This window comes from Lutra lutra, chromosome 17, assembly GCF_902655055.1.
Source record: "Lutra lutra chromosome 17, mLutLut1.2, whole genome shotgun sequence".
Taxonomy (NCBI): domain Eukaryota; kingdom Metazoa; phylum Chordata; class Mammalia; order Carnivora; family Mustelidae; genus Lutra; species Lutra lutra.
In genome coordinates, this window is record NC_062294.1 from 12,651,276 (window position 1) to 12,678,278 (window position 27,003).

General features: G+C 50.2%; 1 protein-coding gene across 2 annotated transcripts in view; it reads right to left on the reverse strand.

The window, feature by feature from the left end:
• Positions 1-25,504, reverse strand: part of ST3GAL2 (ST3 beta-galactoside alpha-2,3-sialyltransferase 2) — a 50,298-nt gene extending 24,794 nt beyond the window's left edge. Inside the window, exons 1-2 of one of the 2 annotated variants that reach the window (XM_047710958.1) lie at positions 25,232-25,504; positions 19,307-19,542 (exon numbers count right to left, since the gene is read on the reverse strand). The gene's annotated coding sequence lies outside the window, so the exon portion shown is untranslated. The remainder of the gene's footprint in view (positions 1-19,306; positions 19,543-25,231) is intronic. The other variant, XM_047710959.1, reaches the window with a different exon arrangement.
• Between the last annotated feature and the right edge of the window lie 1,499 nt (positions 25,505-27,003).

Consider the following 27,003-nt stretch of genomic DNA (forward strand, 5'->3'; position numbering starts at 1 on the left):
CTCCCAGGAGACAAGCCATCGAATTAACCTAATGAAGCACAGGATAGCACAGCCTCAGCCCAGCGCAGCTGAACACAATCTTCTTGGCAGGCAGAGAAAAGAAATGTCAAAATAAGGCTCAGAGGATGGGGGGGAAGGGGAGGCTTGAATCTGGAAGGGGTGGGGAGAATGGAAAAAAAAAAAAAAGAAAAACAGCAAGATGCTGACTAAGTACCCTCTTTCCACCCACTGACACACAGCCTCAGGATGTGTCCCAGAGCCTCCACGTGAAGGCATCGAACCACAGATTACTCATACTGCATGATGTTATAGGAGCTTCTGAGCATCTGGGGGCATAGCCTCTCACTTAGTATTCACAGAAATCCCAAGACTAACTGAATGAGGTCAGCCAGGAGGTAAGGGACAGAGCTTTAATGCCACTCCAGGTCTGATGGCTCCAGGCCAGTGCTCCTGTCACAAGCACCCACTGGCCACCGCAGACATTCTTTCCATTAACTGGGGTACGACAACTGAAGGGTTCTCTATGTCCCCAGATCCCTGCCAACCTAGCAACCCAGCAAACTCTCTGCCTCCTGGGTGTGGCAACAGCCTACCCTGGCAGAAGGTGCACTGGGGGTCCAGTCATTAGCTTGAGGAAGAGGCCTGACAGTCCCGCCCTCTCACGCATCTCAGCCCCCGAGAGGCATGCCCTTGATGTGCCTGAGAGCTGGCTGCTTCACCTCTGCATGTTCGGCTAAGGCACGTCACCTCATTGCAACATCCTGGCGCCAGCCCCTGGCACGCACCCATCATAGTTCTCCCAGTGACTCAGGCCCTCCTCGCGCCCCAGTTACACACCCTCGGGCAGCCTCTGCCTCTCCAGGGCCTCCCTTCCTTGACTTCACCTCCACCCTGAGCCCTCAGCTCTGGGACTTCTGCTGCTCCTGCTCAGGGTTAGCAGTCAGGAACGAGAGCGAACACATTTCCTCAAGCCCATGGTGATCACTCTGGCTAACTTCCAATTAGGTCCTAGAAAAATAACCCATCAGTCTTCACTATGAGAGGATCGATGTCGCACCTAAGAGGTAGGCTCTCAGGAAAGGAATGCCAGCCTCTGGGGGTTGGGAGAGGCTGGGGGAGGGGGAGCACTGGGATGTGGGGCTCCTTCCGATCAACTCCCTGCTCCACTGTGGCCGAGCTCTGCTCCACACTCAAGGGACCCCAGTGTCACATGTTCTTGTAGGGGAAAAGTCCAGGAATTCACGATACTCATCCATACAGGAAGCAAAGTCTAGAAAAACAACGCTCTCTGAAAAGCAAGGCAGACAAGGGTAGGCAGAAACAGTAGGGGGGAGAGAAAGAAAAGATGAGGCAAAGGACAGAAGTCATTTAAAGAACAGAACCTGCTGGTGACAACGGCCAGAGCCTTTCCTAGTTAAGTCCCTAAGTCTCACTGACAGGTCTCTCCATGCTGCAGGCCACTTATTTGCTTTTTACACAATATGGTAGTTTTTTGTTTTTTTTTTTTTTTTTTAAGATTTTACTTATTTAGGGCGCCTGGGTGGCTCAGTGGGTTAAGCCTCTGCCTTCGGCTCAGGTCATGATCTCAGGGTCCTGGGATTGAGACCCACATCGGCCTCTCTGCTCGATGGGGAGCCTGCTTCCCCCTCTCTCTCTGCCTACTTGTGATTTCTCTGTCAAATAAATAAGTAAAATCTTTTTTTTTTTTAAGATTTTACTTATTTATTTGACAGAGAGAGCGAGCGAGCGCACAAGCAGGAGGAAGCAGGCTTCCCGCTAAGCAGGGACCCTGATGCAGGGCTTGATTCCAGGAGTCTGGGATCACAACCTGGGCCAAAGGCAGACCCTTAACTGACTAAGCCATTCAGGTAACTATAGGGTTTGTTTTTTTTTTTAACACATGAATGTATTCCACTATATTAATGCATCTTCTATTATTACCTTACTTTGTGTTTTCTCTATTATTTCTTTAGTTCTTTTTGCTTTCCCTGACTTCTGTTGGACTGACAAGCTATGCTATCCCTGATCCCACCATTCTTTTCCCTCCTGGCTTGGAAATTACACTTCTCTTTTTTTAGTGGTTATCTTACATTATTAGGATATATTCATTTTTTTTAAAGAAGTGTGCAAGTTTTCAGCAGCGCTATTCCCTTGAACAAGGCAGCAACTGGATGTGATTTAACAATGAAATTCCCTACTTTATTCTAATCGTATTCTTCCCTGACAGTGTGGTCAACAATTTGTTTTCCTTTTTTTTTTTTCTTTAATTAAAAAACAAATCAGACCCTGAATTTTTGTGTTTTGCCATCTGTGGCAGGCACTGTTGATTGCCTATCAGTAGCTACTCCCCCCCTTTTTTTTCTTGCCAACAGAATCATGATTTTGCTCAGGCAACAAAGGAGCCAGTCCCAGGAGAGGAGGCAAGTCTGGTCCAAGCCAACCACAGTAAACCTGCTCCTTTTTATCTGGAATTGGTCTAAGGATGGACCAGCTCGGGCCAATGAGGCATAAGGAGACATCTGCAGGGGTTTTCCTGGAAAGAGTCTTCTTCTCAAAAAAGGGACACATTCAAAAGCTTCCTACTGGCTAACATTTCCTTGTCTTTCTGCTTGGGATGTTATGGGGAAAAGGTATGATGCCTAGAGCTGCAACAGTCATCTCAAAACCATGAGAAGAGAGATCTCACACCCTGAGGATAGCAGAGCAGGAAGACAGAATGAGCCAGGGTCCTTCTTGTCATTACTGGACCATTGCCCCAACCCTGGAATTCCCTACCTCCATAGTTCTCATTATAAACGAATTAAGGTTTGTTTTTTGTTTGTTTGTTTTTAGAGTTTAAGTCACTGTAAGTCATTCTGTTACTTACAGCAGAAAGCACCCTGATGTACTGTCCTATAGTTAATTAAATTTATCAACATTATGTGTCAATTTCTGTGCTCATCATGGTGCTAACAACCTGCTCTTTTCCCTGGGTTTTTCTTCTTAATGAAGCATACCTTTAACAGATCTTTTAGCGAAGGTCTGAAGGTGATAAAACTGCTTTGGTATGTCCAGAAATACCTTTATTTCATCTCATTCTTGAATGATACTGGGTGGAGAGTTCTAGCTTCCCCAAGATACCCCTCTACCATCTTCTGGCATCTAGCATTGATGAGATGTAACATCAGTCTAATTGTCACTCCTCTGAGTTCTTGTTTTTTTCTGGTCGCCTTTAATATTTTCTCTTTTTTCTTGCCTCCTGCTTCACTATATTAACGCCCAGATACCTATTTATTATTTGGTATTCATGCTGTTCCTTCAGTTCTGTAATTCTCAGCCCTTCTCTCTTCAAATATTAATTCTTTGCCATTTTCTTGACTTGTATCTGGAAATCCTATTCGATGCAGGCTAAAGCCTATCAATCTGTCCTCCACGTCTATGCTGCCTTCTGGGGGGCGTCCTTAATGCCAGCTTCCAATTCATGGATTCTGTGTGTCCAGGCTAGCTATTGTTTCACATTATTTTTCACTGCTTGAATTTTTAGTACTTTTCATACTGACATTTTCCTGTTTCTTTCCCTTTCGCAACTTCACTTTTTCTTTCTTTCTTTTTTTTTTTTTTAATTTATTTGACAGAGAGATCACAAGTAGGCAGAGAGGCAGGCAGAGAGAGAGAGAGGGGAGGAAACAGGCTCCCAGCGGAGCAGAGAGCCCGATGCGGGGCTCGATCCCAGGACCCCGGGATCACGACCTGAACCGAAGGCAGAGGCTTAACCCACTGAGCCACCCAGGCGCCCCTTCTTTCTTTTTTTTTTTAAAGTAGGCTCCACACCCAATGTGGGACTTAAACTCCCGTCCCCAAGATCAAGAGTCACACATTCTGCTGACTGTGGATGCCAGGTGACTCTCATAACTTTGCTTTCTTTTCTTTAATGGATTTCATTTTTTTTTTCCATCTCTCTGAGGGTCCTTAACCTATTTATATTAAAGACATTTTCTAATTACTCTGTTGTTTTCATTTCTTCTGGGGTAAATTTTTCTTTGATTTTTATTGGTTCTTTTTTCTCATTAGTTTTACTTGCGTGCTTCTAAAATTTAGTGTACAAATTCATCTTCTCTCTTATATTTCAATTTGCCTCCCCTCCTAGGGGTTTTCACCTTTGTCTCTGAGGTCCTCTGGCTCTCCCAGGCTAGAATCAAATCTTACAGCAGTGACTCAGCTTGGGTCCGGGATGGGAGGTTCTTTCTCCCTAAATAAGCATCTTTACAATAAGTGGTAGCCCCAAGGCAGGGTGGGAAGCAACTTTGTTCAGCCCGCTTCCCCAGCCCCTGGATTTGAACAGTGTACAGACTCTAATTCCATGCTTCATGTGGAGAACTTTATAGCTCTTTACCCCAGATTTCCAGTGGCTTCTTCCTGCTTCCAGACTCAGAGACCAGCAGCTTCAGCCCCGCTCCCCTCTTTGTGTTCCTGCTACATTTCTCATTACAGGGATGTTTGTCATTTCATGTGTGGGGAAGGAGGGGGAGTGTATGACTATGTTTTTAGAATTTTATCTTTTTGTGTATGACTGCTATGTGTTTAGATATAAATTTACAGTGCCATCTTGACTGGATGAGTTGGATTAAACCATCTGTACCGAGGAACTGGGGATCCCTGCCAATACCAGTCTCCTGGGAAGGCATATCAAACCATCTCTAACGAGATTCACGGAACTCCAGCCAGCGCTTGAGAAGGAAGCAGACTGAGATAGCCTGGGGTGAGCTGATCAGGAGTCCCAATTAAAACTGCTCTCCCATCCCCACCCCATTTTCATTCCAGTCCCCCCTGGGGGTAGGGCCGCTGTGGGGAGACATTTAAATAGGATCTTTCAGATGTGGTCTGAGCAGGCCCTCCCAGGGGAAGGCCACCCAGCCGTCAGCTTCTCTTCCACACCACTTGACCACTCTACAGTCTTTTTTCTGGCCAGGGAAAAATGCACATTGGCTGTAAGGACACCCTTGATGAAAGGACCATGTGACTCTGAGTTCCCAACCTGCCTGCAGCAGGCCCAGCCCTCAGTTTCAATTACATCAGAAGAGCAGGGGATCGGGACGCCTGGATGGCTCAGTCTGAAGAGCAGGGTCTTGATCTCAGGGTCATGAGTTTGAGCCCCATGTTGGGTGTAGGCATTACTTAAATAAATAAATAAATGAACAAATAAACAAATGGAGGAGGAGTTGAAGGACAGGAGTAGGTTCAGGAGCCAAATTTTAGTCTAGGCTGTCACTAGGCAGCACGCCTCTTTTTCTTTTAAGGCTGAGGTTCTTGAACAGCCAGAGAATAGCAATCCTACCTTCAGCCTCTTCTTCACTGAGGATCTCCTGTTTGCTCCTGCTGACCCCACTTTGACGCCTAAGTCACTGCAATCGACTTTCTTGACTTAGCTTATAATGCGTCCTGAAGTTTCTTTCCGTGGCCGTTTTCGCTTCTTTGCCCCATCCCCTTCCAAATCCAGCGCTATCCTTCTACTCTGGATTTTTTTTTTTAAGATTTTATTTATTTGTCAGAGACAGAGCGTACACATAAGTAGGCGGAGCACCAGGCAGAGAGGGAAGCAGGCTCCCCGCTGAGCAAGGAGCCTGATGTGGGACTCAGTCCCAGAACCCTGGGATCATGACCTGAGCTGAAGGCAGATTCTTAACTGACCAAGCCACCCAGGCGCCCCATACTCTGAGTTTTAGACCTACATTCTCAACAGCCTCTTTAGCATGCCCATATGGCGCTTCAGACTTCACAAGCTCATCATGCTCCCACATCCAAAAGCACAGGAGATGGGGTGCCCATAAGGGCCAAGGTCAGGCTCTTTAGCATAGCGTTCAAAGACCCCCCAAACCAGGCCGCATGCTAAGCTGCATCTCTCACTGTACCCTACCCTTGAGGGGTTATGAACTAGTTTGGACCACAGGCCAAATCTGGGCCATATTTATTAAGATCTTGTACAGAGCCTAAAAAAAGACACGCACATGTCCATTTCCTTCACTCAAAATATCAACTCTGGTTGTGCAGAGACCATGTTATTTAACTCATCATTTCTGGATCACTGTGGGACCTAGCACTGGCCTACATATAACAGGCATCAAAAACAAAACAAAACAAAACAAAAAACACTTGTCCAGCTGAGTATCATCTCCAATCATCTCCATATATAACCCCAGGATTATAAGAATCAGGGGAAGTTATGGTAATAAAGAAATGCTTTGAAATCATTTTATAAATCATTATATAAGGATGCAGATGGAAGTGATAATTATATTCTGCCTCCACTCTTCCAGTCCTGACATTCTAGAAGTGCAAGCTTTCTCCAATTTCTTGTGGACTACCAAGAAACATGTGGCCTCAGGTACAAAACAGATTTAACAAGTCAGGGGCAACAGGAAATGTGTGTGTGTAAATAGTCAAAGTACCCCGCTCTTCAATTTCTGTCAGCAGAGACACACCAGGCCTGCTAAAATGGAACTCCCTCGGGGCACCTGAGGGGCTCAGATGGTTAAGCGCCTGCTCGGGTCATGATGTCCAGGTCCTACGATCAAGCCCCATGTGAGCTCCCATCTCGGCAGGGAATCTGCTTCTTCCTTTCCCTCTGCCTCTCTCCCCGTCTGTGCTCTCTCTGTCTCTCGCTCTTAAATGAACAAATGAAATCTTTAAAAAAAAAAAAAAAAAAGGAACTCTTTCCAGTCATTCCCCTAGGCACTACAGGCTACTGGTTGTAGTTCTTTCCAGGGAGGTCTTGGGAGAGCTCCCATCTGTTCACCCCAGCTCAAATCCCCTTTCCAGTCGAGCCTCCCAGAAGAAAGCACCCAGAAAATCATGGGCTCACATTCTGGCATCACCACGTGTCAGCTACTGACCATTTAACCTCTCCGATCCGTGTCCTTATCTGTAGAATGGGAATATCACCCATCTCTGCAAGGGTTTCTGTAAGGATGAAAGGCATAAAGCTTCTAGATCAATGCTTGTGTGCCTGGGTTGGGTCTGTTTAGGGTTACGGTTCTGTCAGCCCCAGTTTGGGCAACTCTTCTGGGCTGAACCCCATAACCTTGGCCAGGCATCATGAGGAGAGCCCCCACTGCACAGCCCCAGCTCAAATTCCTCAGCACCCCCACCCCAACTGTAGCCCCTCCCAGGCCAGCACCACCAGGGTCTTGCTTGAGAACTTTCTTCCCTGGCTAAGCACAGGAAACTGCCCCTTCTCCTCACCTTGGCAGGCAGCAGCTTCCAGGGAAGTGGGGTGGACATGCAGACCTGAGGTTTCATAGTCAGCTCTGCCCTGCCTGACCCTCACCCCAGGCTGTGCAGAGAGGAGTGCTCTGTCTATCCTGTCTATCCCAGAGCTTATGTGTCACAGGGTCTGTCACATCCTTCCTGACTGCTACTGCATTAGAGCATATAGAACACGGGCCTGCCCTGAGCTGGTCTTAAACAGCTCCCTGAGGCCCAGCCATAGTTGTCTATGGGCTCTCTAGCCACAGTTGGCAGCAAGATTCTAGAAAAGACAAAGTTAATAAGGAGTTTCTCCATAGGGCTGAAAAACCTCAGACATTAAGAGAGTCAGGAGACAGGTGGAAGACCCTGAAGGCAAGAGATGAGAAAATAAATCTAAGTTTCTCTGGGGACTTTTGGAGGAAGCAGGAGTGGGATGAAGGAATGTGGCCTAGGGCAAGCCAGACAGGAGTCTGGAAAGGTGGGAGCTTAGATCTTACTGCCAAACTCTGCCTCCCTGGGATAATTATACTTGACCGTACCACCTCGCAGGGACAGGGGACTAGAATGTCTATAGTGTGCTCTGATTTTCTTTAGAGATAACATTCACAGTGCCCGGTGGCTTGGCGATTCATCACTGTTTACAGTTCAGATCTCAGTCACACCACAGATGTGGAACTAAAAAGCCCCAGAAACGCTGCTGGGGCTTCCTTCTCCTCTTGTACTTGTCTGGATGTCTGGGGTATGCCTTGAATCTCAAGAGAAAAGCAGAGGATGAGTTCGTTCAACAAATATTTACCACCACCAAGAAGTGGCAGAATGGGAAGGACCCACCGGAAGGACCCCGGTCCTCTCCCTCTTCGGATGGCTGCATCACCGCCCCTTAGCAAAACCCTTCTTTCTATAGCCTATGGCTCTTGCTCTGTCAAAGAGCAGAGAATAGGGGCACCTGGGTGGCTCAGTGGGTTAAAGCCTCTGCCTTCAGCTCAGGTCATGATCCCAGGGTCCTGGGATCGAGCCCCACATCGGGCTCTCTGCTCAGCAGGGGACCTGCTTCCTCCTCTCTTTCTCTCTGCCTACTTGTGATCTCTGTCTGTCAAATAAATAAATAAAATCTTAAAAAAAAAAGTTCATTAAAAAAAAGAGAGAGAGAGCAGAGAATGCAGTTCATCTGTTTTGAAGACTCCCTCAGCCCCTCCGCCTGCTGGCCACCCAGGGCTCCTTCATTCTTCCAGCCAGGCTTCCTCTAGGAGGGCTGCCCTACCAAGGATATGCCATGGGGCAGATGACCTCAGGGACCAGCATTCCAAGTCCCGACTGTAGACCCTGCCTCCTAAAGAGGTGTGATCTAGTGATGTGTTTCCATGGCTTATCCATGGAAACACATGGATGGGGGCGCGCATATGAGAGCAGTACCCACCAGCCAGAGCACTGGTGGAGGACAGAGATGAAGGCTTGGAGACGGAAGAGATGAGTCAAGTCTCACCTTACAGGCTGCCTTAGTGAAAAGGACCACGGTCTGCATCAAACTCACTCTTACCAAAGGGAGCCCTCCTTGCTCTTCTCGGAAACATGGATTAATCCAATCCTCCTTAACACTGACTCCCTGCAAACACACATATTCCCTTGACCCTGTGTGGAGGGGAGGAGGTATAGGAAAGGTTTAGAAGACAGCCTTCTTGCACTGCGCCCCCTCACCAAGAGGAGTGAAAGGGAAGAGTAGTAGTGGTTTCTCCAGGTAATTTTCAACCCTCTTTGGCACCCACGTGGCAGGGAATCAGCCAGTGAAAACATGACCCACCATACCCAAACAGCTTTCTAGAACAATTCTAGGCAGGAACTAGCAAACTGAGAAGGAAGCTCCAGGGGCTGGGGTCAAAGGGCAAATGCCCTCCTAAAGGAGTGTGAGTCATACAAAATGGTGGAGAGGAACAGGGCTTTCCTTCCCTAAATTCCAACCAGCACTCTTTCTCCTAGCCCTTGGAGAGCAAAACCAGAATTTCTGACAAATTTTCTGGACACTTCTGCCCTCACTTTGGGAAAAGGAACAGGACTGGTGCTTCTGTTTTCTGCCATTGTTCTTTCTTGCCCCTTTCCAAGCCTGGACCATGGCAGGGGTCTCTGGACAGAGTTCTCCCACCCCTCCACTTGTACGCGCATGAAGGCTGGCCACCTGCAAGAAGGCTGATGCCTAACTAGACCCCAGCAAGGGGATGATGGAGAAGGGATGAGCTAGGGCACATTCAAGTCTTGCCAATGCACACCTAGGGAGGAGAGAAGCTATTCTTCTAGAAGCTTTCAAGGCCACAGTCACTCAAAATTCCAGCTAGGCCTTAGCCCAGGCTGAGTTATAGGACTTTAAACTCTAGGATCTATGCCCACATCCTCTGTGAGAGGAGAGGGGACGGAATGCCAGGGAAGAGGTCCTAACCCAGCTGCCAGTACCGAGAACCCATAAGAAAGGTCTAGGAGGCAGGGTGACCGCCTGCTTCACTGGCAAGAAAGCTGCAGGACAGGTCTGTGCGGTCCTGCATATGCACAACCCAACAGGATTCCAGGCCCTCGGGAAAGCAGATGGAAGACACCAGTTCTTCCTGGGTGGCGTAATGGGACAGGCTTAGCCTAAAGCTCCAATGCAGAGAACAAGCTATGACCTCAAGAATGCTGACAGAGGGGTGCGTGGGTGGTTCAGTGGGTTAAGCCTCTGCCTTTGGCTCAGGTCATGATCCCACAGTCCTGGGATCGAGCCCCGCATTGGGCTCTGCTTGGTGGGGAGCCTGCTTCCTCCTCTCTCTCTCTGCCTGCCTCTCTGCCTACTTGTGATCTCTGTCAAATAAATAAATAAAATCTTAAAAAAAAAAAAAAAAGGAATGCTGACGGAGCTTTTGGAACATGTGGGTCCAGAAGTGATACTCTCTCAGAGTATTCCAGCTCTGGTTCCAGAATTCTCCTTTCTCCCAGCCCAGGGGTTGAAGTCGGGAGCAGCACACTCACTTGGCGAGGGCCAGTAGTATGTGTGAAGGTCCAGGTGAGAGAGGGGCTCTCTATCATCAGCCCCAGTAATGTGCCATCCCTCTTCCACTGGGCTGGTATGATCCGTGGCTTACCTTTTCAGTCCTTGTGGCCTAGCTGAGCTCCCCCGCCCACCCCGGGGGGAATGTCTGCCAGGGCCTCTGGGACCGGGCAGTACCATGAAGGTAACGGTCTGGGCTGCAGGCATGAGGCCTACTCTGCACAGGGCAAATTTCTCTAAAGGGCTCCAACCATAGCAGGGTGGCGACAGCAGGCTGTAACTGATGGCAGCCTCCCTTTTTCTAACCATCCTGCCCCCACATTTCCTTGTGAGGTGGTGGTTCTTTTGATTTTTCGTGTCTTCATTTGAACATTTGGTATGAAATGGGAGCATCGTGCATGCGGGCAGGCAGCAGCCTGGAGTGTGGAGACCTGGCTCCTGGGCGCCACTCACATGCCAAGCAGGACACAGACCTGTGCTGAAGGCTGGAAACTTAGCTTTGTGGCTAGGCTCTTATCTACTTCCTTCATCAAGACCGAGGACTTCAGGGGGGTGTTTTTCTTTGTTTGTTTTGTTTTTAAACACAGACAACCTTTTCCCCAATCCACCCACAAAACTCCCATGGAATGGGCCCACTTCTTATCAGCTTCTATTCTTGTAGCTCCCTGGGAGAAAGGAACCAGGTGGGGACACTTGTACAGTTCCGGACAGGATGCGATGTTGGAGAACCACTGGCCTCCGATGACGCTGTGGGCTAATCAGGGGATGGGTCCTGTTACAAGGTTTATTTAGAATAAGACAGAACTCCTATAAGGTATAGTTATATAGGTACCTGGTCCCCTGGGACCCAGGACCAGAGCCAGTGAGCCCTGGGTAGAGAGGAGGGTGGGCCAGGCGCTTGATCAGGAGGTAGTCCAACTTTCTTGGAGAGGATCATGGTAGTACAGATTCTAGGGTTTGTCTTAGACAAGGAGACAGGTCAGCGCTAGGAGGCCAAAGGCTCTGGCAGAAGGGCACACAGAGGGCACTGGCCAAGAGGCAGGGATCTCCAGCAGTGGAGTACTCTGAGAACGCTGAAAACAAACCTGTCGACTGCACTTTATGCACCAGGCTGCTTTTATTCTCTATCTTTACCTTTGTTTTGTTCTTCCTTTATATTTAGTAATGTCGTTTGGAAAGGTCAGTCTATGGCAGCTACGCTAATGGAAACCCAAAGAAGGTGTTTGCAGCCATGCTTGGACAAGAGATTAAAGGGAAATGATATCTTCACTCTCCCCTGGGAGTGGAGGTAGCGAGAAGTGGAGTAAAAGGACAGAGGAGCCCAGCCCAGAATCAGGCCCCTTGCTTGGTAGCCGTGTCCACTGGATGTTGCCTTTCCAATGGAGACCTTGGAAGTTCCAGTTAGAGGCTCCGAGTCCATGCTCAGCCTGGTGCCTTTAGTACCCGAGCCCCCCGCTTCTCCCTGTGTTCCTCCAGGTGGTATAGAGCAAGTGACCAGTAAACTGGAGAGCCCAGCGCTGAGTCATGCCCAACACTTGCTTTCATTTCTCCCTTGCTTTAGCTGAGCAATCTTCCTCTTCAGAGAGGAGCTGGTGATATGCTGTGACTGACTCAGGCAGGGCTCCTGAGATAAAGACCATTCTCAAGGTTGCTGGGTAATGCACTTTACCACCTCTGCAAAGTGGTGGTAATATCAATATCAGCTGTTATGAGAAGGGGCAAAGGGAGCCTTCTCCTTGCACTGCCTCTGACCCTCCCTCCTAGGTGAGGGGAGTCAGGCATGTGGGAGCAAGAAGCCCTCCGCAGTCCTATTCTCAAGAAATGACTCATCCTCCTGGATCTGGCTAAGATGATATCCATCATGACATGCATTATTGTTAACTTTGGGGGGATGTGGAAGGGAGGAATACACAGACCAGGGACTATTACAATGGTCCCCAGGGAGCAGCCTCTACTGTGTGGCTTACTATGTCTTTTGTGGTCACTAAGGGCTGTGCTTGTTTGGGACTAGGGCTATGCAGGGGTGACCTGGGGGCTATGAAAGGAGGGGCCCCGGGCCTGCTTTCAAGCCTTTTGTCTTCCCTGGTGAGACTGGGGCATCTTCACCCCAACACGTGCCTATGAGTTAACATTTTATATAGTGAACTCTGGACTAAACCCAGAGTACCTCAATTCCAGAACTAGTTCTGCCGTTCGACAGTTGTGTCTTTGGGTAGATCATAATTCTCAGGGCCCCTGTCCTCCATCTGTAAAATGAGCTTGATAATGCCTGCCCCACTTGCCTCACAAAATCCCTGCCAAGATGAAATAAACGATGACTGTAAGATGCACTATGGACCCGAGGCAGATCGGAGTTTCAGCCTCACAGAGAACAGAGAGAGGCAGGGACAAGAGTAGACACTGTGGCTCAGCCAAAGGAACACGGAGGTCTGAACCAGGCTGCATGAGCACTTAGAACACGGTCCCAGACAGAAAGAGGCAGACCAGGGGGCCTCTGGGAGATGAGCAGGAGGGGCAAACAGAGCACACCGGCCAGCGTGGGCTAGCAGACAGTTTGGGAGAGAAGAACTGACCGGCTGTGAGCAACTATCTGAAGGGCAGGAGGAAAGATGTATGAGAAGATGGTCAGAACGAAAGAGGAATTCTGTCCCAAACTCAGAAGACCCCACCTCACTCCCTTAGCACTGAGGACTTGGTGAGAATTGCCCTCAAGCTCCTAGGACCTCCAGCATTTTGTTAATCTACATTCACACTTTCAAATACCCCAAAGCTCTTCCTGGGGACAGCGTCTCCTTCCTGGATCAGAGGCCACCCAAGGCAAGAAGCCTGTGTCAGACTGAACTTGAACTTGAACTTGAAACCTCTTTCTAAGTCAGAGGCTCAAAGCCCAGAGTTCTTTCTCTAACACCTCATTCCTGGCTCTGCCAAGCTGGGTCTAATCTTTGTTCCCTCACAAATTGGAGGCAATGTGAAAGGAAGTAAAAATTGTGCTATTTGTCTATCTGTACCTAAAACTGGCACCACTGTCCTAGGGTCTCCTCTTCCAAAGGAGAAGACAGAGGGGCACAATTTTCCCCAATAGGAAATAACCCAACCTAATCCAGAAAGCACAATAGTCTTAGAGCTACATCCTTATCCAGGATCCACCAGGAAACAATACGGAGGAGGGTGAGCCTTGGGGAAGGACAAACAAAGCTAGCACTGGGGTAGAAGCCCACCAGAGTTGGGTCAATACTTCTTCTGTTTACTGAGACCAGTTTGAAGCCACAGTGAGTGTCTCCCCCATCTCAGACAGACCCTTGCATAACACTATCCACAATGCAGATGGCCCTGGGCCACCAGGAAGAAAGGACCCTTTGCCAGAACCTGCCTGTCAGTTCTTTGACCTGTAGCCCCAGGGATGAATCAGTCCTTGTGGATGGGCAGCTAACAGGGCTAGATATCACCTAAAACAAAACAAAACAAAACAAAAAAACCCACTTCACACTGGAAGTGTGAACCCTGCCCACATCAGATGACCTGGGTTCTCTTCTCAGTGCTTCCACTTTCTGATTAGAGGACAGAGGGCAAATTTCTCAACTTTTACTTCCTGATCTGTAAATGGAATGACTCAATGATTCTAAGTTCCATTCTACATTTCAGCAGTTAGCTTGTAACAAGGTAAATTAAGAAATGGTAATAAATTCTTATCAACTGTCTACAGTGGTGTTTCTGGCATGTAAGTCAGGCCACAGAACTACTGCAAGATCTCCCTGAGTCCAAGCGCACACTTTGCACTGCCTGCTGCCTGTTTTCTTTTGGGGAGCAACCTCTCTTCAAATTTCCCTTTCTGTGCCGTGTCACCCAGGCCTGGCCAACCAGAACAGCAAATGCACTCTGTCACAGTACTAGGTGCAGGGTTGGGTCCTGCTGGTAGGCCACCGGGGACTACCATGTGGGAAGTGAGAGTGGCATCACCACGGAGAAGGGCAGAGTGAGATGGATGTGGTTTGAGTCCCCCATCTTCCCGGCCTGTAGCCAGCCATACACTCAGCTATGAGTCAACAGATTCCCCTTTACCCAGGGGCTCTCAAGCTGGATTTTTAGCCTTTGTAATGGAGTAAGTCCAATGGATAGAATCTTGCACACATGTATAGTCAGCTTCCATTTCATTTAAAAGAATTTTTAAAAAGCCACAACAAACTGAAGGTTGCTGGGGTGGAGGGGGATGGGGTAACTGGGGGATGGGCATTAAGGAGGGCACTTGAGGCAATGAGCACTGGGTGTTCTAGGCAACTGATGAATCACTAAATTCTACTCCTGAAACTAATAATACAATATGTTAACTAAATTGAATTTCAATTAAGAATTTTTTTAGGGGTGCCTGGGTGGCTCGGTTGGTTGAGTAACTGCCTTCGGCTCAGGTCATGATCCCGGAGTCCCGGGATCGAGTCCCGCATCGGGCTCCCAGCTCCTCGGGGAGTCTGCTTCTCCCTCTGACCCTCTCCCCTCTCATGCTCTCTCTCACTGTCTCTCTCTCAAATAAATAAATAAAATCTTCAAAACATTTTTTTAAAGCCACTTACTGTATAACTTGCCATCTGACACAGAACAACTATCCCGAACCTGTCCACCAAATGCCATCCCTGATAGGTCAAACGAGCTCAGCGGCCACACAAACAGAAGTGGTGCTGGGATTCCCAGCAGTGGCTCAGTTCTGGCCAGGACCCAAGTCCTTCTCCAGCAAGGGACACTGCCCAGATTTGCAGACGGTGAGGGAGGCTCTGACATGCATAGTCTTCCTGGGTGGCCTGGGGTCAGCACTGTCCACTGCCAGAGCCCCTCAACCACAGGGATGACTCAGCAGGGGAGGGCATTGTGCCTTTTGCTGCCTGGCCAGGATCCTGAACCAACTGAATCAGTCAAGGAAAGAGACTATGACCCTGACCATGGGATACAATGAGAAGTCAGGACACTAGATTCCATTCCTTATCTGGCAATAGATTTTGGGGGTTCCTCTTCCAAACCTGTTTCTTTTTTTTTTTTTTTTTTAAGATTTTATTTATTTATTTGACAGAGAGAGATCACAAGTAGACAGAGAGGCAGGCAGAGAGAGAGAGGAGGAAGCAGGCTCCCTGCTGAGCAGAGAGCCCGATGCGGGACTCGATCCCAGGACCCTGAGATCATGACCTGAGCCGAAGGCAGCGGCTTAACCCACTGAGCCACCCAGGCACCCCCAAACCTGTTTCTTAATCTGTTAAGGGTCACATCTGGTGTTTCATATGGTACCAGACACCCCCCTGAATTCCAGACCCATCTATTCCAGTCATTGCTGGGTGCCACCCCTTGATGACACACCTTAGAGGACCCCAAAGTACCTCAAAACTCAACCTGCCCCAAACCAAACTCATGCATGCTCTAAGCCCCAAACCTGGTCCTCTTTCTGTATTCCTATTTGTATTCCTATATTCCTTTCTGTATTCCTATCCCTAGGGAAAGGGACATTATCCATCCAACCCTGACACCTGAAGACCATCTATGCGCCCTCCTTCCTCTAACACCTCTCAGGCAACCTAGTACCAAGTCCACCTAATTTTTACCACCTAGATCTCTCATCTTTCTACTTTTCTCTGTGTCTATCATTATCACACTATCCAAGGATCTGTCATCTTTCACCTACATTAGTCCCCTGACGACTGAAGCCCCAGACCTACTAGAGACCTTTCCAATGCACTCTCAACAGACAGGCCAAAGTGATCCTTGCAAAAGCAAACCCTATCAGATCCCATCAGACCCCCGGCTCTGAATCCTCCCAGCAAAATGGCCAGACCTCCTAATGCTCTGGGACAAAGGAAGGACTCCCCAAATGCCTTCTGGCCCCAGACGTGGCTGAGAGGTAGCAAGTAATCCTGAGACCAAAATGGACCAGGTAGGTCTGGGAGTCACCGCTTAGCCCAGAGCCCGGATCCCAACTTGGGGTGGCTTCCCACCCTGGTCAGGCTCAGAACTGGCATGGTCTTGCCAGGACTGACCCCTCCCCCAGTGCAGGCCTCATCTGACCACAGATGGGACTAGGAAACCGCTGCCAGGCAGGGGAAACCCAGCTGGGCCGAAGCCAGAGACTGTGTATTTCAGGAAGGAGAGGAGGAGATAGACCAAGAGCAGTGCCACAATAGACTGTGAGTATCTGTGGGGCCGGCTGAGAGAAGGCAGCTGTCGGGAGTATAAAACTCAAGGATTCTATCTCTTCTCTCTTATCAGACTGACCCTTGGCAGCCTCACAGCCAGTGGAGAACAAACAGTCATTAACAATCCCTCCCACACTTCCAGCATGCACAATCCTTCCATGACCAGCATAGTCCTGCAAGAAAGCCTGTGCCTTCCTGCACCAGAGTGGGTTTTGGGGCCCATTTCTCAGCCAGACCCCTCCATCCTGCCCCTTTTTCTTTGGTAATCATCCAACATAGCTTATGCTCTGTCCAAGCCAGTCTCCCCAAGGTCCCTAGTCATGCCCTGCCCTTTCAGATCAGGCCTTTCATCCTGGTGAGTGTGGCCTTTTCCTCACCAACCTCCTCTCTCTACTATGAAGTCCTCCCCCACCCTCTTCCAGGTGTGTTCTCAACTCCTGGGAAACTTGCCCTGGATTCGTGCCACTGATATGCCCCTTCCTGTGATCAGCCTGTAATCTCATCTCCCACCCTGGCTTTGGGAAAAAAAAGAAACCTGGCTAGAGCAGAGCCCAGGGCATAAGCAGGTGGAGGGAGCTGGGAACAGAAACAGGAACCTTATAAACAGTCACCCTGGGACCTAACCGGTGGCCAGTGTAGGAAGAGAGGAATGTGATGAGAGACCAGATGGTTTTTTTCTGCCAGAACTCAGTACAGAATCAGAGCAAAGATTAGGAGGAGGTAAGGATGAGGCCAATGGGAGGCTGGGGGACAGATCTCCCAGCTACAAGAGCCCAATGTCTCCAGAGACACGAGAGGAGGCTGGCTGCTGTTTAATCATCTAAGCAGTTTAGAAGAAAGGTCAAATTGATTCCCATAAATGCCGCATAGTGACATCCTGGGTCCCCAGCACCACTGTCTCATTCAGGACATAGTGTTTTTCTGTTGGGTTTACCAGATGGCTTAAGAGCAAGTCCCTGAAAAGGCCTTCCAACTCTGTATTCCTGGAGGAGGACTCTGAGGCCTAGAGAGAGGCAGGGACTCCGCCTTGCTCACACAGCGTCAAAGCCCTGTGGGTAGCTAAGGCAGCAAGGGCCTTGTATGCACACAGTCGGACTGGGCCCTGGGCTGTGAAAATCACTGACAGGGCCCCCTCACCAAATAAATTGCTTCCCTTTTAGAAAAGCCGGAAGAGCCTTGCCCTGAGGCCCTGGAGTTCTGAACCAGCCCAGGCCTCCACCTTGGCCTCACAGGCTGCTAACACAGGGCCTGCTGGCTGCAACCTGTTCTGCACAGCATAAAGGGGAGGGTCCCAGATGAGTAGGATTACTCATCAGATCCCATCAGATCCCAGATGAGTAGGATTACTATTACTACTACTATTACTAGGATAGGTGGCTAGGGTGGAAGAAGACGCCCCTCAAAATACCTCACCCAGGGGTGCCTGGGTAGCTCAGTGGGTTTAAGCCTCTGCCTTCAGCTCAGGTCATGATCTCAAGGACCTGGGATCGAGCCCCATATCGGGCTCTCTGCTCAGCGGGGAGTCTGCTTCCTCCTCTCTCTCTCTTTCTGCCTACCTGTCTGCCTACTTGTGATCTCTCTCACTCCGTCCAATAAATAAATAAAATCTTTAAAAAAAAAAATACCTCACCCAGATGTGAAGGGATGTGAGGAATCTTCTTGTTATGCAGAGGAAATGCCACTTGAGAGATTAAAACTCCCATTCATCTTACAAGTTTGCCCACTGCTGCTTTAGGGTCAAGCATGAATTACTCCTCAGGCACTGAGAAAATTCTTTCATCAAACAGCTGCCACTCTAGCCCTTGGCTGAACCTTCTTGATGTAAACTGTTTACTCTACTCCCCATTTCAGAGCATCTTCCAGTCTAAGGAAGACGGGGACTCCACTCTGCCGGAAGAGCCTGCACAGGGCCCCCACCCCTCTCCTCACTCCCTTCATTCTCTCCTGGGGTACCTAGGGTCTCTCCCTAAGTGATGTCAGAGGCCCCTGGAAGCCATAGGCTGAAAACACAGGTGTGGGTCTGGGGACACACCAAGCCCTTTGGGACAGAACATAACAGAGAGAAGGCCACCCCTGGAAACTCCCTCACAGCCTGGCAGCCCCAGACTCACGCGGCTCCCTAGAGAACTCAAGCAAGAGAGGAACCATGAGGGCCTCAGGGGCTCTCTCCCTTCCCCTGCCTTGCCCATACAGCCTCATTCCCTTTGGCTGCTGTTTTACCCGCACAGCTGAAGGACGCAGCACAGGCCCACGGAGACTTTCATTTCCTCCTGACTCTGGTTCTAGTTCACCATCCCATCAAAGGACTGGTATTTTGTCTTTAACTGAACTTGGGTGGGAATGAGGTTGGAGGGAACTCCACTTACAGGTCAGGGGAGATTCAAAGTTCCACGAACGTCCCTTTCAACCCAAAGAAAGCCTAAGAAGAAGGAAGGAGGGAGTGGGGGTGGAGCTGTGGGGATGAAAGGAGTGAGAAGGGGACATCTCCAACTCATCTCCCTGTCCCCTCACTTGTGCCTCCTTCTACAACTACCTCCCATCCTCCCTTCTTCACTATCCTTCCAAATTCCCTTTAGCCATACAAATAAATAACTTGATTTTTCCTCACCAGAACAGCTCCCTCTAGACCAATTAGCTATTTGCACTTTTTGCTGATTTTCTTCCTCAGAAGGCTACTGACCGGGCACCTGGGTGGCTCAGTCATTAAGCATCTGCCTTCAGCTCAGGTCATGATCCCAGAGTCCTGGGGTCGAGGCCCACGTCATGCTCCCTGCTCCACTGGAAACCTGCTTCTCCTTCTAACACTCCCCCTGCTTGTGTTCCCTCTCTTGCTATGTTTCCCTCTGTCAAATAAAATCTTTAAAATCTTAAAAAAAAAAAAAAAAAAAAAAGGAAGGCTACTGACCTGGTGAGGCTGGGAGGCTGTTGCCTTCTGGTGGTGCTAGGACTTGACAGCTGAAGGATTCCAGGAAGGGCAGAGCAGGACCAGGACTGCTCTCTGGGGTCCGTACGTCATGCCACAACAGCTCGGGGCGCCCTGCTCTTTCTCAGGCCCTGCTGCTCTTCTGGGAGCAGGAGGAAAGCTCCATACAGAAGTGGAGCCACTTTCAGGGTCCCTCTGGGATGCTTCCTACCCTGATCCTATGGAGGAAGAGAAGAAGAGAGACCCTAATGGGCAAAGATGATAACCCAGGAAGAGACGAAAAACAGAGGACTACGGGACAGAGAACAAAGCCCCTCAGGGCCGCAGACTGACTGACTCTGGCTCCCTTCCCACCATAGCAGCCAGGAAATTGCTTACCCTCCCTGGGCTTCCTCACTTGCACAGTCACATCCCCCTAAAGGAAAAAGCTGGGTTGAGGATGTTTGTAGCATTCAATATCAAAACTGTTTTTTTTTTGTTGTTTTAATATTACCATACACAAATAAAAATTTATCATTGTTATCAAAACTAAAATTACATTTTTCTCTAAATGTCCCCTGTCTTTGGTTCACCTTATTATCCACAGTACTACGCACTGTATTTATAGATGACAAAAGATCACATGTATTTGAAAGCCAATAGCTGGGACTGAGAGAAAGTCCTCTTCACTACAGGAAGATGACCATCTTTTGGAGAATCCGTGGGGATAAAGCACCCTGTGGCAACGGCTTCCCCAGCCCCAGCCCCAGAGAGGACCCTGATCCTTCCCTCCCATTCCTGTAAGAAAAAATGTCCACAGTTCTCAGCTAGCAAGTTGGGGTGGCCCGAAGCCCAGCCTATGCCCCAGAGCCTTAGAGGAGATCTGTAATGGCAACATGAAGTCTCCACTGACAATATGTTGTAATTATGATAATGATTCATAAATCAGCACCAAGAAGTACTCTAGAATGGCTGGTTAGGGACACACGCAGGCATTCCTGGGGAACACAGCATAACTGTAGGAAAAGCCTGCTCTCCTCAGATGGCAAATTTAGACCCTCTCTTTCCAGAATGTCACTTGGAGATGTCTGCCCTAATAGTTAGCAAGAACTTATTGTTAACAAGCATTCTGAGCAGAAAGGGAGGAAAACTAAAAAATCCAGGTCCCCAGAGAGGTGAGCTAGGCCCTTACGTTGCTAAGGGCTCAGGTTTGCAAAACACAGTGTAGGGAAGCTGGGACATGGAACGGAGAGTAGAGAAGGGGAAGGAAGGAGAAACCCACCCCAGGCTCATGGGTGGACAAAGAAGAGAGGCAGGCGTGCTCAGCGTTGGCCACAAAGTCGAGGTGCTTTCAGGATATGCAGGGGTCCTGTGGCTTTGGGGCCCCATGTCCTCTGGGCTGAGGCCCCAACCTTAGGCAGAGTGGAGTCAGGAGTAATGAGCTCACCAAGGCTCCGGATGTGCCGTCAGCATCCTGTCCACAGCACCTTCAAAGCAAGGGCGCATCACCTTCTCCTGCAAACTCTTCCTCCTCCTGACTTCCCCATGTCAGCTAAAGGGACCAACCTCATCACACAGGCACTGAAATGTCAAACCCCAGCCAACCAAGTGTCTGTTCCGCAAGATGATAGCTACTTTCGCAATCTCTCTAGAATCAGTCTCTTCTTTTCCATGTCTGCTGCCAAATTCCAGCTTTCACTACATCTCACCTGGACCCTATCTACCCAGTTTCCTGTCTCCTCCCTCCCCTTATGACCAGCTATATATATCCTGCTCCCAGTCAGCCCTTTGCCTGCTCAAGAACTTGTCAGAACTAAGTGCTCCATTTGCCACCTGCCAATTCAAGTCCTTGTCTAGTGGCTTTCTGGACTGATGTCTTGCAGTGCCCATTTCCTCTTCTTCTGGGGACTTTAAATTTTCGATACAGTCTGGGTGCACTGCCTACCATGCCACCAGCCCACCCTGCTAGGCTGGGCCAACCAGACATCTCCTCCCTGGGATGTGCATCCCAAGCCCTGGTGACAAAATTACAGAGCAGGGCTGCAGCAGATTTATCCTGGCAATAGTGCTACCTTGAAGTCAGCTGGCCTTTGGTTCCTGCCGTACCCACTCCGAGACCCTGGAGGGGACGTGGGTGTTGAGTCATCTCTCTGATTCTGGGAGTCCCCACAATCTTCTAAGGAAGTCCTTTCCTGCCAAAATCAGCCAAGCTGTTGCTTGTAACCAAAGACGATTTTCTTAGTACTTTCTGACATACATTTCCTACGTCCTAGCCAAAAGGGAAAACTCCCTATAAATGCTACGATGGCCTCCCTCAGCAACCGTTGGCCCCTCTCCAGCCCACAGGCACTGCTGAAGCTCTACCTGCCCCTTCAGAGCCCAAAGGCCTCTACTGAACCCTCTATGGGGATGGCTTCGGCTTCCTTTAAAGCAACAAACCACTAGCTGTCCCTTCTGCCTTCTTCCACTGTAGACATTGGGGTACCTGCCTTAGCCCCCTCCTAAGGGACAATGACTTGGTGATTATTCCCTCCACAACACCCACTCCAGGAACCCAGCATAGCTTCAGGTTCAGTAAAATTCACCAGACTCTGCGGGAAGACAACCCAAAGGACAATTACAGGCTCACGGGGCAAAACAGACAGTGAGTGACAAAGAATGTGGAGCGTGTCATCAGAAAGACTGGAGTCTCAATTCCGGGTTCTCCGCTTACTGAACCATCTGAGTTCAGGGAAGTCTTGTAATTTCTGTAGGTCTCAGTACTTTGTCTATGAGGTAGTGACAATAATGCCAGACTCTCAATGTGAGGGCATCTAGAATGATGCCTAGCTAGCAGTAAGCACACAGTTAACACCAGCCATTATTCTAGCTATTAGTAGCTGGTTTAACAGATGCTCTATCAAAAAACAAAAACAAAACAGATGCTCTATCAGAGGGCTGGAATCAGGAGTCCCAGGGCTTACTATGTAACCCCACCTGGATCTGGATTTGCCTTAAAAACAATAGTAGAAAATCCTTCACAAAGTAAAAGCACAACGGAAGTGATTCCTCCCACTTTTCTAAATTTCAGAGATTCCCAGGTGTCCTGCCCAGGGCACGACGATGGCCGGACTTCACCTTGCAAATACTCCAACCTGCTCAGTCTGAGAGAGAGAGTCAGGGCAAATGATGGTGTGGTTCAGCGTCTGCTTCCCCATGTCCACACAACCTTCCCTTTTCCAAAGCTTTAGTTCCTAGATGTCCTGCTTTCGTGGGGCCTTCCTTCAAATAACGAAAGGATAGTGTCTGCTATGTGGTTACAGTGGGACTGGGAGCTCAGGCACTGCAAGTCATCCCTACCATTAACCTAGTCAACACTGCGCAGTATCAGAATGAAAGGCAAAGTGTACCAGCCAGAACAAGCCTGGGTTGGGGAAGCAAGGCAGAAGTCCCTCTTAAGACTTCTATCTGCCTGGATTAATCTCCTAAGCAACTGTTAGAGCCCAAACCAGTGGTTCTCAAAGTGTTCTCTCTGAGGAGCTGAGCAGAAATGCAAATTCTAGGCCCCACCCAGACTGACTGAATCAGAAAACTCTGGGAGTGGGGCCCAGCAATCTGTGCCTTAAACAGCTCGGAGGGGAGGGGGGAGGAGTCTGACGCCAGCTCAAATATGAGGAACCTTGTCCTAAACCTTTCATGGCACGATCCTCTGCTTTAACTCAAACATTTGCTGAATGCTATGTACCAAGGATCGAGCCGGGTGATGGTATTGCAGAAATGAGGACACATGTGAAGAACTTCCACAGTTTAATGGGGAAATACACAAATACACTAGGCAGGATGTGGCATGAAAGAAGTCAAGGGAATCACTTTCCGCCCCTCTCCCTCAGACTCCTACCCCTCAGACCTTCTCTTGCCATGGCTGGGAAAAGAGAACACCAGTTCTGAAAACCTGGAAACCCACCCCCAATGCTGCTATTCTGGACTCTTCAACCTCGGGTAGCTTTCTCAAGAGGAGTGATCCTTGCCCAAAGGCATGTCTCAGGTCCAGAAGCTTGACATGTGGGGATATGCTCCCACGAGGCCACACCCAGTGGTTCTTAGGGACTTGGAAAATGGCTCTATTGGAGGTTTGGGCTCAGAAAGTTCCTGGAGGGCCACGAACATGCCACAGCACATCACAACAATGCATTCCTGGGCAGGGTCACTCCCACAGGCCCCTGGCAAGCTTGCACACGAGTGTGAAGATGCGGATAAAAACACACAGACAGTTGGACCCCTAGCCTCTCTTCCTCTAATCTCAAGTTACAAGGTTAAAGGCATCCTATTCGCAGCCAAAGGGGAGGGATCAAAGAGGGGTTGCTGAAGCAGCTAGCCATCTGGTTCAGATCAAGACTGCTCATTCAGGACCCCAGCTAACTCCCTGATGGCTCACAGGTTTCCCTCCCTCCCCCAAATTCCCACAGGGAAACTGAAGACTGGGCTGGAAAGGGGTGACCCAAAGGCAAATTTGCCAAAGGAAGACTAGAAAACAAAAACCTGAATTAGGCAAGTCTGTGCCACCTCTCTGAGCCCTGGTTCCCAGTTCCCTTCAGATCCTGAACACCACGACTAAACTCGAGATTACCGCCTACGGACACTGTGCCTTCCTCCACAAAGCACTCGGGGCACATAAACAGGCATCCTTCCTTGAACCAGCAACCCCTTCCAAAGTTAGCAGCAGAATCTCGCTAAGTTTTAGGGGTGTGGTATCCCAGACTCCTCTTATGCTACCATCTCTACCAAGGTAGGAGGTTGCCTCCATCTCAGAGGGACTTCAGAGCCCACCAGGCATAATAAGAGAAAGGAATAACCAACTGGTATCTAGGCAATTGTCCCAAAGACAAGATAGGAGTGTGAGTTACCCTGCGAGGAATGACTGTTTCCCAGAGACCCTAGAGTGCCCTGAAGCCCCATTCAGAGGCTTTGTTTGGAAGTGGCAGCCACTCCCTTTCTGCCACCAGCACTTCTCTTTCCCCTTTCCCCCAATACCTTAGACTCTGTTCTTCAGTGCTTTATGCAACTGTAAAGCAAGAGACAAGATGGGAGATGGATGCAGTTGGCAAGAACAGAAATTGAAAGGCTAACTTGAGCAAAGAAGCAATGGGTGGGTGACTCTTCACAGGCAGAGAGGGCCAGAAGTGGGCTATGGGAAGGAGGATGGGGTTAGCAGAAGTGGTAGAAAGCTAAAGGGGAACCTAAAGTGAGCTCAGCCCAGGGATGCATCAGGAGGCTTGGGAAGTCCGGTCCAGTTACAGTGGAATGGCTGAAGGAAAAAAAAAAAAATGACTTCCATTCCAAAGCATGGGCTCAGGACAGCCCTCAAAGGACAGGGGCATGGCCTTGGCCAAGTTTCTGGTTTAGGTCATGTCTCAGTTTCTCCAAAGTAGGAAGGAGGTCAAGCTGTTAGGTCTCATCAGAGGGAACTAGGCCATCAGGGGTGGCTGGGGGGAGTGCCAAGTAGGGGAAAGAGGAGAGAGGTGCTGATGGTGCAAAGACAGCCTGTGGCCAAGAGAAGCGGGGCAGGGGTCTCCAGGTAGCTCAGAGGCCAAGAGCGCGCAGGGGTTGTGGGTACGAACTAGCCACTGGACAGTAAGTCGGGGCTGGGGCAGCGAGCGCTTCCCAGAGCTGGGGCTGGGGGCTGCCACCAAAGAGTGGAACAGTCGCGCCTCAAGGGCTGGGAGCGGCTCGAGGTGCAGAAGCAGAAGGCGGGGATGGGGACTGAGGCCAAGACAGGCGGACCCGCGCCCCCATGGGGCAACCCAGAGCCCAGACCCCGGGGAAGTTGTCGGGGTGGGCCGGGCGGGTCTGGGCCGCTGGGCCGAGCCAGCTGCCCGCACGTTAAGGGGTTCGGGCAGCAAGGGGCCCGGGGCGCCCCGCATCCCGCCCGCCTTCATTCCGCCCGCGCACCTCAGTCAGCGCCGGGCGCCGCGCGGGCCATGCTCGCCGCTCCAGTCGCCGCCTCCGCCCGTGCAGAAAGCCGCCGCCGCTGCTGGCGGCGTCCGGACCCGTTAGCTCCGCGGTTCCCTCGTCCGTCCGCAGCGGGCCAGTCCCGCCCTTGCCGGCTCTGCCCTCCCGGAGCGAGCCGCCGCCGCCGCCGCCTCAGTCCGGCCCCTCCCCCCACCCCAGCCCGGCTTGAAGGGAAGGGTGGGGGAAGGGGACGACTGCCCCCTCCCCATTCACATCCTCTCTGTCTCTCCCCACCCTCCTCCACCCGCAACCGCGCGGGCATGCTGGGATATGGAGTGCAGCCGGCGCTGGACCGCTAGGGGTGCGCCACACCCAGGACTACAGCTCCCGGAAGACAGCGCGCGCGCTATAGGGATTGTGGAGTTTGTAGTTCGTCCGGGACCCGAGGGGGGGGGTCTACCGCGCAGGAGGTGGGGTCGGCGCGGCGGGGGATGGGAAATCTCCATTCCCAGAAGGCTGGGCTCCCGGCGTTTGAAACAGAGGGTGTGGGGTTCTGCGGTGCTTCGGGCTCGGGTTGAATACCTGGATCCCGAGGGAGGTGCAAACTGTAGCCCAGGATGCCTCTCAGACGCGTCTGTGGCCAGATGCAGTCGAGTCCCGCTGAAGGGGAAGCCTCCCGGCCCCCGAACAGAGCCTCGGGTACAGTTGCCATTCGCGCACCCAAAGAGCCATGACCTGAGGCCAGTTTGGCTGCGTGCCCGGGCTCTCCAAGCGGGAGGAGCTGTGGTGGGGCCTTTGTGCTCAGGCGAGAGGAGAAGGGGCTCCAGGAGCGGCGTGGGCGTGGGGTTTTCCCCACCCGGTAAAAGGGAGCCGAGAGACTGTGGGTTTCCCGGAGCACCTCGTTCCAGTCTCCCTCTCTTTTGTCAGATGCTCTTAGCTCCCTCCCTAGGGTAAGGCGCACACGTTTTAAATATTTTTTCCATGTCTTCTCTTATCAGGGACCTTCCCCAACTTCCAAACCTATCAAACCCTTCAAGAAGCTCCAGGTCGACTGCACTTCCGTCCTCCAAGCTTCATCTCCTCTGGCAGAGCCGAAGCCTGTAGGTCAGTGGTTCTCAAACTTTGGCGTGTTATCAGATTCTCCTGGAGAGCTTGCTCAAATACAGCTGGCTCCCCACTCGAGGTTTCTGTTTCATTAACTCTAAGGTGTGCCTGGGAATTTGCATTTCTAGCAACATCCCACGTGAGGCTGCTGGCTGCTGGTCTGGGGAAGCACTTTGAGAACTGCTACTGTTGCTGTTTGTTAGTTCTGACTTTGTCCTTCAAGGATGGGTCTGCTGTGGAATATTAGTCTCGGAAAAGCCAGGCCACATAAGGCAGGATTCTAGCGTGGTTTAGCACAGGAGTGCACTTTTTAATTGTAATAAATAAACAAATCAGTTCATCCTGAAAAGAAAAATAGGGTGTGGGCCATCTGATTGAAAGGTGTTCCTGATCTTAGCCCTTGGTATTTTCTCTAAAGCTGGGGAGGTTTTCTGGTGGTAACTGCCCCTCCTCTCCATGTATGTAAGCCAAGGAGTGTGATCTCAAATGGGGAATACAGTGGGCTCAGTAGAATCCACTCCCTCTGGGTGGGCTACGACCTAAAACAGGTTGGGGAGGCACCTGGGTGGCTCAGTTGGTTAAGCATCTGACTTCAGCTTTGGCTATGATCTCAAGGTCCTGGGATTGAGCCCCATATTGGACTCCCTGCTCAGTGAGGGGTCAGCTTG